The 17,536-nt window shown below is 38.2% G+C and overlaps 1 long non-coding RNA gene across 1 annotated transcript in view; it reads left to right on the top strand.

The window, feature by feature from the left end:
- The window catches only part of LOC143357321 (uncharacterized), a 214,155-nt gene that overhangs the window by 50,377 nt on the left and 146,242 nt on the right, over nt 1-17,536 (top strand). The window lies entirely within an intron of this gene.

The raw sequence follows: 17,536 nt of genomic DNA on the forward strand, positions 1-17,536 counted from the left end.
CCACGCCGATTATCAGCAACGTTCTCGCGCCATCCCGAAGTAGAGTCTTCCGGTCGTCGCGATCTCACGTCCAGCCCGTAAAAAATCCCGGATACAAGGTCGAGAGAAAATTATGATATGGAGACTGCGAATCTTAATACATCTATGGCAAAAGTCAGTAGATGCAACTTAAAATAGTAGAAGATGTGTACAATAACTGAAGAATATCGACACACTATTTTTAACTTGTTGAAACGATTAGCGGAAAAATGAAATGTCCATGTGGCTTCCGTTTCTTGCAATTTATACAAATTATCTTTATTTTGCATAAAGATTACAAAAACCATGAGATACTCGAGTAAACGACAATTATCCGAGTACCCATGGTATGTCATGAGATAGTCAGCTACTCGAGTACCCAGATATCTCATAAGATAGTTACTTGTGGGATGGCGTAATAATTGTTTGAAACGAGAGTAGAAAAGAATAATTGGTCTAGCGAAAGTGTAAAACTCTGAGTTTTCTTCGATTTAGGTGCGAATCATAGTCATTGCATGGTTATCGTTCGACCGGGTTTCGTCGTGGACACGCGGAAGATCGAAAGTAGGTGCAGGTTTGCGGTTCCATTCGGGGATGTAAAAGTTTCTAAAAGCGGTCCCAACCGGAAAAATAAATGTCCCACCTTGTTTTACGACAAAGAATTAAGTAGGGATAGGCGCCAGCGATGTAGACGATTACGCACGGTCCGGTGGGCATGGCTAACGTGTCTACCACAGGGGACAACCGGGTTTTCCATTCGCAAACGGATGTCGTCAAGACTTTCGAATTTCTATAAATGTGTGAAAAGGCGGCGACACGACAGGTGACTAGGACTCGTATAAGAAACTAGACACGGAAAACGAATCGATATATTAATTATGCTTTTGAATTATTCAGCCTGGCCCAGATTGCCCATTGTCATTCGATACCGGGGATTCAAAACTTCCTTCGTTGACTTTAGATTCGTACTTGTATCAGGTTGGTAAGTTTAGATAACATACATATAGGACAGACAACACGATCATCTGTTGGTTAATAATTTATTTTCCTAAGCTTCCTCTTACATAGCACCGCGTTTGTTTTCTTAAAAAATTACTCTGAAGAGGGTATATAATACTGTAAGCCTAATAAAATGGAATAAATCTAACATTTTTTTCGCATATGAAGATACTGTGAAAAGAAAAGATTTTCTGGGAAACATTAAGCAACGGTTTAGCTTTATTTTAACATTATTTTTATCGTATAAAATTACAATATCGTGGAGTTGTATAACACTATCTAACTCCATGTCCAGCAAAACTTTGGTAGTCTGCATCCAGCGGTAAAAGTGACGGGAATATAAAAAATAACAAATTGTTGTATCAACTTAAACAAAAATGGATTATCTTCAATGTAGTTTACAATTTCTTTGATATCTTAATTTGCTGTATTTTTATCAATATTTGAAGTTGACTTGTTTCAGCGACAAAGATACATATTTTTGTTTTTAACAGTCGCCATTTTTTCATTTTAATGCGTCTTGATACTTGACGCCGAGATTGAATGTATTTTGAAAGAAGAATACGAAAAGTTGGAAAAATTCTACGGTTGAAGTTGCTTAGTTGAATTTATATTGTTGAAGAAAACATTATAAATCGAACATCGAATATACATTTTAGATTCAAACGTTCAAGAAATATGCAAAGAATCGAATGAGCTTCGTCTGAAGTTGATTCAGTTGTTGCTTCACTAGTTTTTTTAGTAATCGTGCATACCAGTTTAAAAGACATGGCTTCGAGAAACATGCGTATACAGGGTGAGTCACCTAACGTTTGCACCTCAAATATCTTTGTTGTTTCTAAAGATACGTAAAATATGGCAAAGACAAAGTTGAATGGTACAATGGGGCTGACACGATTCCATAAAAAAATGTTGTTTTTATGTCATTTTTTTTAGAGATATCAAGGTCACCTTGATTTTTTTAAATGGAACCACCCCTTTTTAAACACCTACAATGATAGTCCCTTTCATTAGGAATGCAGTGACTATATTATTCCAAGGTCATTCAAGGTCAAGGACAGAAAAAACGTATGAAACTAAAATATGGAGGCAGAATACCTGTATTTTATAAATGTATAATTGGGCCATGATTAGTGAATGTTGCTTCGTCCGTAAACAAGACATTAGAAAAAAATGAACGATTTTGAAACAATCCCCATTGACAAAAGTTAATTCTATTTTGAAAATCATTCCCGTGCAATTCTTGATGGAGCGATATGTGGAACGGATGAAATTTATGTCGGGCCAGAATTCGTATTACGCTACTTTGACTTATGCCTGCTTTCCGGGAAATTTTTCTCGTACTCACGTGAGGATCGACAGCTATAGCTGCTAAAATATTAATTTCATTGTCTTCATTAGTCGTGGGATTCTTTCGTTTGTGCTGTCTTGCATGTACACTTCCAGTACTTCGAAACAACCTGTACGTATTAATGAAAGTCTGTCTACAAGGAGTGTTTCGCTCGGGGTACCTTTCTTCATAAAGTAATAGGACCTGCACTGCATTTTGTCTACATTCACAGTAAATCGTGATCATATCACACTTTTCAGTCATTGAATAAGACGGAATCGCATTTGGAAACATACTGATAGTAAATAAGAATGCTGAATAACATTGAAGGACCTTAGTATGTGTGCTTTAACTACGACCATAGTATGTTTACTATTTACTACAAGTCTCAACCGTGATAAACGTATTCTGCTTTCATATTCTAAATCTTATACGTTTTCTCTGTCTGTGACCTTGAATAACCTTGGAATAATTATTGTCACTGAATTCCTAATGAAAGGGACTATCATTGTAGGTGTTTAAAAAGGGGTGGTTCCATTTAAAAAAGTGAAGGTCAACTTGATATCTCTAAAAAAATGACATAAAAACAAAATTTTTTTTGCATCGTGTCAGCCCCATTGTACCATTCAACTTTGTCCTTACCATATTTTACGTATCTTTAGAAACAACAAAGATATTTAGGGTGCAAACGTTAGGTGACTCACCCTGTATATTATACTATATTATTATACTCATAATATGAAGAATTGAATTAAAAAAAAAATACTTGTACTGCAAGATTATCTGTTTATACTCTAAAAAGGCCCATCTATCCAATAGTAATTTCAAAAAAATCTTAAAAATCACTTGTTTTCGCTGCCGTTACACGAGAAGCAATCTTCAACTAGACGAACGTCTGTTTTCACAGTCACAAACGGACTTACACTACTTAAAAAATAAGTGATTATGCAATTCCATTTATCATCAAATTTCATTCGGTTAAACCGAACGAATCCTCTAATATTTAATCTATAATGTTCATAAATAAAAGGTTCGCATGAAAGTATACATAAATGTTTCATCTTCTGAATGTGTTAAAAAAACGGAGTTAGACCAGCTTCAAGTCGAGCGGTCCACTTGAATGTACTCAAAGCGCGTAAAGATTCGCAGTCGTGTTATAATAGTTGCAGCCTCGGGTATGAACCAGTTCCTATAACATTCTAGCGGACGTGCAGAAATTTCGATGATCGGTCGTTGCGACTGGCATTTCAAAGCCAACGTCCTGGTTCATCGGCTGGTCCATCGGTAGACGGTCACCGCTGGACCAAGAATAGTATGAAATGCCTGCGGACTTCGCGGAAGATGAATTATAGCGGAATCGCGTGAGTAGCCGCTTCGAAGAACGACGGTGATCGCTCTCGTCGTCGTGGTTGGAATTTGGAGCGTTGACAGCGGCGCCGTCGGAGATTCGAGCGTTGTTCAAAGAAGAGTATCGCGTCTTTACATTGCACGATATGATAAACAAGAAAAAGAGGAGAAGGAGGAGGAAGAAGAAGAAGAAGAAGAAGAAGAAGAAGAAGAAGAAGGAGAAGAAGACCGGCAAGCATTCCGCTTCGGACGCGTCTATTGCGAATACCTCGACTATTCGCGTTCGTCTCTTTACGCATTGTCTCTGTGACACATCGATCCCCGGTGTCGCGAATGTTGTAATAATCGAATGTTGGATAATGAGCATTGTACAATAAGCGGGGAAGCGTGGAATGAATTGTTCCGAATGTTTCTCGTGTAACGTTCACGGTCCGATCCGGTGACTACCGGTGCCATTAGCACGATATGTTAAGACTGGCGCCATGCTCCGGCACCGTAGCGCATGGAACGCGAATAATTTTCGTGTTTGAAAATAGAACAAAGCAAAAGCGCGATGCGTGTCCGCACCGACCTGTCCTGGTCCCTATGCTCTCATGCAAGCCGTTACGGAATGGGCATTCGCCACGGGCTCATAATATTGAGAATTTCCTCCGAAGAACCCGTATAATCTGCGAAGCGCCGAACGAAGGCCCGGGCACCTCGGATTCCCGCCGGCGCGTTTCTGTTTGTTTAGGTATGTTAATTATATCGTAAAACGCGGCGAGCATCCACGTGCACCGTACTACACCGACACTTACAGCGAGCAACGCCTATGTTTCTGCATTTACACATATTCTTCGGACCCCTTTATATGGCGGGAGAACACGTGTAAACTGCCAGCTTGATATTTCTATGGGACATTAAATTCGATGAAAGTAATTGCCATTTAATGCTGCTTTTTTAAGATCACGATTTTCCGACGGCTTCGACGGATTAATGGTTGTGAGTGGACGGCGGATGTTTATGCAAATTCATATTTTTATGGGAAGCGGATGAAGCAATCAAGCCTGGCTAGAAATATGCTTTATGATTTCAGGATTCCAAGAATATATTTTTTACGCGCTGCGTATACAGCAGATCCAAAACGCGTTAATACACTACATTTCCGGTTATCGAATAATTGTCGATATTTAAATTGTGATAAGTTTGTAAAATTAAAATATTACAACCATAAGCCTGGACTCATTTTAGAGCTTGAAGTTTTTACTTTCGCACAACATTATTCACTTTCCTCTAAGATATTTTTACGTAATGTAGCAGATGAGTAACTGAAGACACATTTTTCCTTAAAAATGCTATAAATTGAAACCTCTGTAAAACCATTACAAGTTTTTTTTTCAAATAAATCTTCCACAGAATTAAAAATTGAAGCCCCCCCTCCCCCCCTTGCAACAGTGCTTGTAAATGTATGTTCGATTTTTTGTCACTCTTTTATGAATCAAAAACGATCACCAAGTTCAGTGGTTTATGGTTTACCTTATGTCGGCTGTAATGTTGGCTGTACACCTTTTGCTCAAGAGACGCTTCGTTAGTAAAAGTACAAGCTTTAAGCTTTAAACTGAGACTAAGTTTATTGTTGCGCTATTTATTTTAACGAAATCATTATTTGGATCCACTCTGTACAAGGTTTGTCCGGAAATTATCCTGTTTTGGATACATTTGTGTGCCTGTGTATACTAGTGTAAAAAATGGGTATTCATCATTTAGGGGGAACCTTTACGAGTGACTGATCTTCAGTCAACAAGATACGCATTGGTTTTAACAGTCCAAACTCTTGAGAATCACCTGTCCGTTCATCGCAAGTTATCCAGCGATTCGTGGTGAAACACGGCATAGTGTAACTTTGTCAGCCTCTGTACAGTCCTGCCGCGGCTCCCTGTGATTTGTGGCTGTTCCCGAAATTTAAAAATCCTCTGAAAGGACAAAGATTTGAGGACGTAGAAGATATTAAACGAAACACGACGAGACAATTGTTGGCAATTCCCAAAGATGAATTTTAGAAGTGCTTCCGGTAGTAGGAATGTCGCTGAAAGAAGATTGTGGCTTCCCAAGGGGAGCTGATAGAAGAGAACATCGTCGTTATTGATCAAGATTAGCCATTAGCTCTCTCTTGCTATAACACAAAAAAGAATAGTTTCTGGACAGACCTCGTATGCATATACATACGCATTTTGTTTTTTTTTTTTTTTTCTTAAGCGTGATATTTAAAAATCGTGCAGAAAACACAGTGTAAAAAAGAGTTGGGTGTATACCAACCGCCGTATACCTTTGGCCGCTACTGTGAGTGGCCTGTCGGTCCCGAAGTTTTCACATGTATCGAGGCATTGCTGTATTTACTACAGGCAAGAAAAGGGAAGAGCGCAAGGTAGACTTGTTTGAAGTCGAGGAGATTGACGGCAACGCCTTTGAGTAGCGCCAGGCCAGCGACAGTCACCGGCAAGTACTCCACTCGGAGGGTCAACATTCCAAAATGAATTTCAGTCGTGATAACTCCGGCAAGAGAAGTGCTCAACTTCCGTGTCGTTATCGGTGGACCCTGGTGTATAGGATTTAAAAAATCAATTTTTTTTGCTTCAACCAGCAATAGTACATCTGTAGGGATCTTTGGTGCATAGGGATCAAAGACGAAAATCAAAGCAACAACATTTAATGATACAGAATATACAGGGTGGCCCACATAACTCTGAACAGCTCAATATCTCGAAAACTATGCCATCGATTTTAAAGTTCTTAGTCTTAAATTGCATGGAACTGAAGGGCCTTCCTGACTACATAAACGTGAAGTGGCCTCCCTTCCCTTTTAACGGGGGAGGGGAGGTACCTTTATAATTTTAAATGGAACCCCCTATAAAATGTTACATATTTAGATTCTACAGGAAAAAACAAGTCAATTTTGTCGGAAACATTTTTTTGTCAGATACTTCCATGATGAGATATAACAGTTTGAAGTTTCGAGTTGTAGGTACTTGAAGCGCTCGGAAATAGCGTTATTTTTGTTTTTCATAACCATATATATATATATATATATATATATATATATGGTTATGAAAAACAAAAATTAAACAACATGAACTCGCTCGATCGCTTTCTCACTCTAAAACTCGCTCTCTCTCTAAACTCGCTTCTCGACCTCTCGCACGACTCTTCACGCCTTCATTCATACCGATAACATAGACATGCACTCCGATCTACAATTCGTAGGACCCACGAGTCAAGGATCCCACACTCGGCCATCCTGCACGATATCTGTCCCCAGATATGTTTATTTATTCTTCGGCTGATGAGATGTCGCTAGCCTCATCAATCCAGGGCTTCATATATTCTGCCGAAGTTGACGTCTGCTGCGGACCCTCGTGCTCGCCTACTTTATGTACAACGAAACGATCGTTCCTTAGAACTTTTGTCACACGATACGGACCTAAATATTTGGGCGCAAACTTCAAGCCCGGGCCGTATTGGGTTCTCTTTATGGCCACCAATTCGCCTTCTTTGTATTGCCGAGCCTTCTTCCTATGTTTATCGTAGCCACGACGATTCTCACGCTGAACTTTTAAAATACATTCCTTAGCTTGATTCCGCTGCTCTTCTCTGTTGCTTTGGAACATATCAATTCATTCCCTCTCTATCAATTCACGAATATCTGTGTTATTCTTCATTCTTGGTTGTGTCCCAAACAATAATCTAAATGGCGTTGTACCGATGCTTCTATGAGCTGTTGCATTTAAAAATTTCTGAGTAATATCCAAATAGCGATACCACTCATCCGGTTTGGGCGCAGACAACTTTGTTACTATTGGTATAAGTGTCCTATTCACACGCTCTACCTGTCCATTAGCTCTTGGCATTCCTGTCGTTATCAGACTGTGTTCTATTGCTTCTGATTTGCAATATTCCCGAAAATCATTTGAAGTAAAAGCAGTGCAACGATCAGAGATAATTTTCCGAGGATTTCCAAAAATCGCTGATTGTTTCTTTAAACGTTCTACTACTTTGGAGGTAGCTGTAGTTTTTGTGGCATACAACCACACAAACTTCGAAAATGCATCCACGACCACGAAAATATGCTTGTAACTCTTTCGTGTGGATGGCAGTGGCCCGAGATGGTCAATGTGATACACATCTAATGGAATATTCCCTTTGTCAATAGAATGTAAAAATCCTTCCTGTCTCCCATGTTTCTTTTCAGCTAGAATGCACGGAACACAATTGCGCACCACTTTCTCAACTTTTGATTTTAAGTCTGTGAACCAATAATCTTTTCTAACTAGAGTCTCTGTTTTTGAACTCCCGAAATGACCGTTCTCGTGTACGCGTCGAATAATTTGCGATTGCATAGTACGCGGCACTATTAGTTTCACGTCACCCTCAATTTCCTTAAACAACAGTCTATTCCGCATTACGAACCCACTTAATCGTTTTTCATTCACTGCTTCGAAAATCGGTTTCAAAGTCTCATCCTCACACTGCGCTTTACGAATTCTCGCAATTATGCTATCCTCGCATTCGTTCATTAACATACACTCCGGTAACGGATTTCGGCTTAACGCATCTACGTGTCTTAAACTATTTCCCGCACGATGTTCTATTTTATAATTAAATTCCTCTAATATAAGAGCCCACCTCGCAACTCGAACACATAAATCTCTCTTACGCATCGTTAATGTAAACGCTTGACAATCTGTGATTATCTTAAATGGTATACCCAACAAGTATATTCTAAATTTTCGTAGGGCTTTAACTACTGCCAAAACTTACAGCTCGTAACTAATATATTTCGATTCTGCTGGTGTCGTTTTTCCACTTGCAAAGTATACCGGATAAAACTTATTATCAATATTATTACGCTGCAAAAGAATTGCACCATAGCCATGCATCGAAGCATCCGTATGTAGTTCAGTCTCCGCTTCTACATAATCTATATAATTTTAAAACTGGACTATTGCTCAATATAGTTTTTAACTTCGCAAATGCAAATTTTTCTTCCTCCCCAAAGTGAAAATTGACGTTCGATTTCAATAAGTTTGTTAACGGTCGTGCGATCACAGAATAGTTTGCGATAAACTTTCGAAAGTAACCAGCCAAACCTAAAAATTTTGTGGTTGTGGAAATTTCATAACCGTTTTTCCTTTCTGATGGATGAACACTTCCGTCTTCAATTATGTGCCCTAGAAACTCTACTTTAGTCTGCAAAAAGCTGCATTTCTTCCAATTGATCTTTAGACCAAATCCCTCCGCAACACGCAATACCATCTTTAGATTTTCTATACCAGTTTCAAAATCCGTTGAGGGAACAATTAGGTTGTCCATATAAGTCAAAACCTTTTTCTCGTTAATCAAATCTTTGAAAACAGCATTTATAAATTTCTGGAATACTGCGGGTGAATTACATAAACCAAATGGAACATGAGAAAATTCATACTGGCCATCCGGTACTATAAAAGCAGTATACATCCTACTAACTTTATCTATAGGCACGTGAAAGAATCCATTCTTCAAATCTAATGTAGTAAAAATTCGTGAACCTTGCAAAGCGTCCAATTGGTCATCGATCAACGGCAACGGGTATCGATCTTTAATTATTTTCGTATTCAGTTTTCTATAATCTACACAAAGCCTGGTTGTACCATCTTTCTTTTTAACGAGTACCACTGGGCTAGCGTAATCAGAAAGAGAAGGCTGCACGACATCGTCGGAAAGCCACTGCTGTATATGTTCATCTACTTCTCCTTTCTCAAAAGGGGACAAACGTCTAGCCTTCTGATAAACTGGTTCGTCATCCTTAAGTATTATGGACATTTTCACACCCGTTTCCCGTGTTTTAAGTGGTTTATAATCTCTAACCAGATCGTTAATGATGCTTCTATGCTTGGTATTCGAAATTTCTGATAAATCAATCTTGTTTGCTTCGTCTATACAATCAATTTTGTAAATTTCGGGTATATTACCTTGAGACTGGTGTTCTTTTTCAACGCTACGGATAGAAATTACGCCCCCCTTGATATTTATCTCCACAGTGTTCAAAAAATCTGTGCCAATTATTAAATCATGCTGCATTAATGTATCAGATATTACCCAGATATTGATTGGATATTCACTAGCATCGATCTCTATTCGTGCGTTGAACTGTCCTATCGTCTTATTAGCTTGGGATCCAATTCCGCAAAATTTAATTTCTCGTCGTACTAATGCTGGCGACCCTATTCTCACGTACTGTTATGCACGCATTACCGACAAATCGCTACCGGTATCAACTAATGCCGCTAAACTCTCTCCATTCATCCTTACATTCTTGTAGTATTTTTCGCGCGTATACTCTGAAATATTACAAATGGCATTCACATCATCTTTCTTCGGACAATTTGCTGCCACGTGGCCAAACATCTGACATTTAAAACACTTCGCGCCGCGATTTTTTAAAGGACAGTTCGTGCTGTAATGATTTTCCATACCGCAATTAAAGCAACGATTGACATTTCTGGGTACTTCCCTTCTCTCGCCTCTCGGTGACGTAAACCTCTCGTTCTCCCTCGGTGGTCGCAACGGTCTCTCTTCCACTCGCATCGGTCCATACGCTCTGTCATCGAATCTGGGTTGACGGTACATCCTTTCTTCTTCCCTCGGTGGTTGAAGCGTCTTCTCCTCCGTCCTCCATGGTCGGAATGTCTTCTCCTCTGCTCTCCGTGGTTGAAACGAATTTTCCTTGGCCCTCGCATATGATGCATACGTCGTCGGCAAGAACTTCCCATACAACGACACCCCCTCGAACGCCTCCAACAATGATGTCTTCGTCTCCAGTTTTTGAGCGCGGGCAATGTTTCTTAATGTGAAATCTGGGATTCCCTCGATAACGTACTCCACAACGTCTCTGTCACTCATGTTAAGACGATTTGCCATAATCACTTTCTCATGCATATATTGGCTAAATGCTTCCTCTCGTCTCCAAATACGCCGTTCAAACTCCTGCCGCAACCGGATCCTGTTTGGTTCGCGTGTTCCTGTTTGTTATCTCGTCTTGTATTGTCGGACGAAATGTATTAGCTGCCGGCCCATCGCCGCCGATTCTTAGCTGTTGCATATTTTTCAGAAATTCGATCTCTCTGCGTGCCAGGTTAAGTTCGTCTTCCTTCAATCTCTTCTCTCTTCGACAAAGTTCAATTTCTCACTGCATGTCAGCCCACTCCATCTCACTCACACGATGGGTACCTGCCTCTCCTAACTGCCGATCTTCCTCGCGGCCTGACGATTCGGTTTCACTGTCCTTCGCCCAGTTACCCGATGGATCAGCTTCCATTAGTCGGTGTATTAATTCGGCTTTTACACCCGTTGTACCCAGTCCCATAGCCCGCAGCTTTTCTTTCAACTCTGATACGGAAAAGTCACTGGCAGATCTCATCGGTAAACTCATTGCGCAAACAAAAATAACCCACAATAAATCGCACTAATTAATTATACCAGTCACAAACTCTTATCGTCACAATTACGACTGTCACTCTTGCTTTCAATCCCCATTGAGCACTTTGATCCCTAATAATTGTCACTTTTCACACGAACGAATATCCCAACTCACGGATTTTCGTAGACACGGACGAGCCCCCAAGATTGTAGGGATCTTTGGTGCATAGGGATCAAAGACGAAAATCAAAGCAACAACATTTAATGATACAGAATATATATATATGGTTATGAAAAACAAAAATTAAACAACATGAACTCGCTCGATCGCTTTCTCACTCTAAAACTCGCTCTCTCTCTAAACTCGCTTCTCGACCTCTCACACGACTCTTCACGCCTTCATTCATACCGATAACATAGACATGCACTCCGATCTACAATTCGTAGGACCCACGAGTCAAGGATCCCACACATCTATAGAATATATTCCCAAAGTTACAATTCGAAATTCGACATTTTAACGGAAATAGCTGTAAGTACCCAAAAACTATCTTTATCTCCACATTTCTAAACAAAAAACTTTAAACGTGTTTTTCTGGAAACTACTTTTTTAGAGTTAGCGGGCAGGAAAACTCAAAAACTATTGGACCAATCGAGCTGAAGTTTTACACACATATAGTTTAAACTATATGAGACAACAAAGTAACTAGCTTATTCACCAAAACAGCTTCTTTTTTATAGATAAAGGTAAATTTTTTTGTTGAAAATCGCATTTTTTTTCAAAATCGTCAATTTATAACTTTTTTCCATTTTTGGAGGTTTATCGACGAACGGCATTCATAAAGAATAACAATATTTTTTAGTTTATCGTTTCAGACCAATACGAACGGAGATAGAGCGCCCGCCGATGAACGCTTTTGATGCCTAGGTACCATCCGCATACTAAACTTTATTGTACTATTTGTTTGTACTAAAAAAAATATGTGTAAACTGTTTAATCAGCCAATAAATGTCGGTTAACGCGCAGCCATGGAATATTAATTCTAAACATTTCCACAAAATCAACGTAATTTAATATAGGCGAGGACCAATAAAGTTGTGGCGGCCTTGGCGACGCCTGTACGCCTTATGCCGCGGAAATCCCCGAAAGCTTTCCAAACTCTCTCTGTCCCTTTCCCATTGTTTTGTATTTCCGCTCTGTGCGGGTCTAGGCAGTCCTCATCCACATCTGACGACCAGACCCACGCGGGCCTAACCGTACGACTTTATGATCCCTGGGTCTCGCTGGGGTCTCTGTTCAAGATCTAAGAGCAGACCCTGGCGAACCTTCCCGTTTTCTCCTTATTTATGACTGCCTTCTCCTATTGCCTTTTTCCGCACGTGCGGACTTTCCTCTCCTTAATTTCCTCTCCTTAACTTCCTCCCCCACGAAGTTTCCACTACCATTCCGCCTAGGTTTTGGGCAGTCTGACGAAGTCTGTCAACGGGAAAGGACACAGAGGGAGAGAGCGAGTCGCGAACGTTTGAGAGACAACAAGTCTCCCGCACGAGGACACGTATAAATATATTTACGTGAGGAAACCACCACGGAGTCATTCCTTTCACCTTTCTTCCGTTACCCACAAAGTATTTCTGTGATACTTACGAAACACTTGATATTCGTACATTATAATCAGACTGGTGATTCGATGCACTTACCTATAAGCAAATAAGTAAATCAAATGCAAAACAGTAAAATCATTTCACACATTTACAAATACTCTTATATTGTCTCCAAGCCATTCAAATTATTCAGAAAAGAAATAACTAACGCAGACAACCTTTATTTTACGTAAAAATCCTCAGTCTAATTATGATTTTTACATAATTTTCTGTACGAATACAATACAAGTACAGGAGCTATAGAAAAATAAAATAACATGTTATTGGAAATAATATTTTAAATAATGTAACTTCAAAAGTGCCCAGACCTGTAATGAATGATACTTTAACTTTCCTGCATTCTAAAAGTCTTAATAAAATTTAGTTTATTCGAATATATTACAACAGAAATAAATTTCAAAACCTGGTCAAACAGTATTGTCATTGGTATGCGCTCAACGCACAGTAGGCCAGATCGACGCGCTAGCTGTTTATGGGCTCAAAAATCAAACTCCTCATATCGATTTTTAACGAATGTATAATGTTTCTTAAATGTCCATTACATTCGGAAACGATACTATTAATAAAAGTTATTAAAAACTCTCGTTAACATAAGCGTCCGAAAACCTATTGAACATTATGTGTCCAATTTTTTTTATGAATAATATATATCTATGTTGAGAACGCACCCGAAATAAAAAATTATTGTCCATAATTTATTATTAAAAAAAATATTCAGTGAACTAAAGAAAATCGTCAATGTTTTCACCTTTGACGAAGGATAAGTTTAGAAGTGCGTGAAAGTGCGTGCTCATCTCAACATCTCCTCTAAAAGCTACTGCAAAGATCACGTCCTCCATCGTCCTACCCCGGAAGTTCTGATGGTTGAAAGCGTCGCGTGACACGCAATTCCGCGGCGAGTCGCGTCGCACGAGACACGTTGACGACCACCCAGCGGATCTTGACATTGCATAGGCTTATGTTACAAATTGTTTAAATTATATAATCATTCATAAGCATTTGAATTTTCTAGTAGCTCTTACACGGGAAAAATCCAGGTGAAAAAAGAGTTCCTCAAAAGTAAGGGTAGAAAACAATTTCCACGAATATCTTGGAAACTATTAAAGATAGATGAATGGTATACATGGCAAAGTTGTGTGTCTTTTTATAGAGAATACACTTACAAAGACAAATGTAAAATGTCACCATTTGTTTAAATGATATATTAAAAAATATCATTTTTTTTCGCTTTTCTACTTATAATATTAATGTATTCTCTTGAACATTTGTATGCTGGTAATGTATACCCAAATATGAAATACGAACAAGCTGAAATTCAGTTTCTTACGTTCCAAAATTATTGTAATTTAAATTTTTCGGGCATTTTCTCTTAATAAGAATTATTCATTCTAATTACTTATAACTAGAATTATACGCCACAAATCCGCATGGTTGATTGATTGTAGTCAGTAACTTTCTAAAATATAATACTTATCTTTGTTTGAATATTTTTAATTTTTTAAATAAGACGGTAATAACACATTTCTGTTATTTTATCATATGTAATAAACTTCATTGATTGAAAAATTATGAATTTCTGTTCTTGTTTGAAAGCCTGAACAGCCACTTTTAAATTATTATTCATTACTCACACGATTTTTGAGACATTTCCGATGGTATGACAAAAAAATGTTTCTTACGAAAATTAATCGGTACACTTCCAAAAATTTCAATATAAACAATTTGATCAATTTTTTTTTATAAAAAATTGAGGTCACTTTGATTATGTATTTATCACTGTATATTTTTATTCGATAAAGTTATAGCTGACACCAAGACGAGTACAACGACGTATATATGTAATGTGGTATTTAAGTCTTGAAGTAATGCTAAAATAGGTATGAACCCACTGTGCAACGTGGTAGCTAACGTGTTAAACTCGAAAGGAGCTTTGTCAGCACTGAATTTTCCTTCCCCGTTCTTGTTAGCTTGAGCTTGTCTTTCCGATTCGTAAACGTTTTTCAGTTTTCACCAAAGAAAGAATGTCCATCTAGATTACCGACACGCGTCTCTGCCTCAACACTAACTTTCTTAAGGTCTCGGTTATTCTTCTTCTTCCTCGAAAAAATGTGCTTGAAATATTGGTGAAATATTGTTTAGTCTTGCTTCTAAAAATGAAATAAATACAGGTAATAAATTGGCACGATCGAGGCGTGAGCACATAAAATGTGTGACTTTTATCTGTTTCTTGCGAAAGAAAAATCAACATGCATTTGAATCGAACCACACACCTTCGAAAAGGAGGTATAAATAGCAAAGGTATTCGAAAGACTAGAAGGAATCTGGAATAGCACAGTGCAACATAAATTCTATATATATAATCTCATATAAGAGATTCAATAGTGAGTCTCTTCCCCCACGAATCAAAATTCTTCGTATATTTTTCTTTGATCAGATATCGCCGCTTTCGCTGCAAATTAATGGTCAAAATCTTACGTAGTAAAGCAAATGAAAAGGAAAAATATGTACCTCCGCTTTGAGAAGGAGATTTCATTGGTACGAACCTATTTGTACATTCTTTATTTGTTTCTGTATAGATAAGACGATTGGAATCGATATCATGCTCTGGAAGCTCGTATACATGTATAAATCAGTATCTCGACGCATTAAAGCACGCTTTTTTCTGTCGGCGTCGCGTTCGTTTTCTTTTGCAACGTCTAGACACGTTATTTCACCGTCAGAACCCTCTCCGAAATGATATAGAATTTAGGAAGTTATTTAGTTATGTATGTCTGGCGTCCTGAGCTGGCTAGTAATCAGGCGCTTGGCCTCCGCAAACTGTCCGTTGTTCTCTCTCTATCTATCTATCTATCTATCTCTCTCTCTCTCTCTCTCTCTCTCTCTTCCTCGCCCTTTCTCTATCCTTCTCTTCGCGGCGCCTCCTTTCTCTCTTTCTCTCCTTTTCGCTTACTCTGATTTCGTCTCGTTCCATCGTTCGTTCATTCGGTAAAGCCCGATAAATTCTTCAGGGCCGTCCACGTCCTCGGTGCCTCGCTGTCTTGGTCCAATTAAGTATTCATCAGGATGCCCTTCGCTCAACTTATATATTTCAATTTATAGGGTGTCCCACAAGAAATACAGCGAAGATTAGGGGGAGTTCCACTAGTGCCGGACGCTAAAGGTTTCTCTTAAATAAATTGAAAGATTGTATAGGTACTTTATTTTGTGTAAAATGTACATTATACTTCAGTCATACTATTTTAAAACATTATGAAGTGTCCCGTACAACCAGACACTAAATATGACTAATAATAATTTTCAACGATCGCAAATATAATGGTCAAAACATTCTGGAATATCGATTTTTGGCAGCCTGAACATTAAATCCAATCTCATTCACTATTTTCTAAATAAACTAACAAATTAAAAATTTTCGTTACAAGCCTAAATAAAAAGGTTTCAAAAGCGACTTTTACCATTTTTTTTTCCTAATTCAAACTAAACACAATTTTTCCATAATTTTCATTGCGTATCATCTAGTGCACTAATCCGTCTAGCCTGACAGAAAAATTTAAGTCGTATGATCTATTTATAAAAAAGTTGTTCCGATTTAAAGTGTGTGCCGCGACTTATGAGACTGACTGTATAATATTAAGATAACATTGGTTATTTTTTTACTTTGGTTTGATTTTGATGGTTCTGAACATCTAATTAATGCAGAATAGGAGAAAATAAACTAGCATGTTTCGTATGTCAGAGCTCAGTTTCGGTTTGAAATTTGTCGAAGTCAGTCGTGTTAAGCATTTTAAATCTGCATTTCTACGCGATAAAACATCATAAAAAACTTTATAGTTTTATAGCATTTTAGTGTTTGTGCATATAATATATGTATTTTAGTAGTGTACTTTAGTAGTGTATTTTAATAGTGTAGCGTGCGTGTGTGTATTTTATATATATATATTTATTTATTTATTTATTTACAAAGGAAAAGACTTATGTGTGATGCTTGCTGATTACTGTTGGACACTTATTATTGAAAATCGGGATGCCAGGAACAAGCGTCAACAAGGCGGAAATATTTTTAAATTTGTTTACATCAGAAATAGGTAAGTTTTTCTATTCAATTTTCTTTATTAAGCATTTCCACAATGAAATATGAATATAACTTGTATTTTTATAAATTTTTGTCATGATTGGCACCCAAAAAGACAAAAAAAATGTATGTAATTAAGCATAGTAAGCAAAGACATACTTGAGTGGTACCAACGTCGACTACGTATAGCGACGGCCCTGGCGAGTCGAGAAAAGGCTGCAATGGCCGTCTGGCGCGAACGCGTCGCGCACATGCTGTCAATGAATATTTTCTGAACCTTCCCGTATATTAAGGGAACCAAATACTTTTCGTGAATGGTTTCTTTACCAGAAATGTCTGTAGAATGCATTCCTGTATAGTAAATTCCTGCTAGATAAAGGATTTTTTGCATAAATACAAAGATAGAGCGTACAAAGTACCCGCGTCGGCACATTTTCAAACTTTAACAACCATTTACAACTATAAGGAAGTACATAAAAATATAATTGGCTATATGGATGTGTAGTGGAGAGCCCCCTCTATCTCTTGACTCAAACTTGAACTTTCTGGCGTGTTTAGTTTTTGCGTAACACGTCATTTTTCATCAAAATCATGCAGTTTTACAAAAACCAATATTTTGCGAAAACGTTGCGTGATAAAGCAATTCTGCTTTCGGATTTGGTTTTAGAATGACAAAG

The sequence above is a fragment of the Halictus rubicundus genome, chromosome 9 (genome assembly GCF_050948215.1).
Source record: "Halictus rubicundus isolate RS-2024b chromosome 9, iyHalRubi1_principal, whole genome shotgun sequence".
NCBI lineage: Eukaryota > Metazoa > Arthropoda > Insecta > Hymenoptera > Halictidae > Halictus > Halictus rubicundus.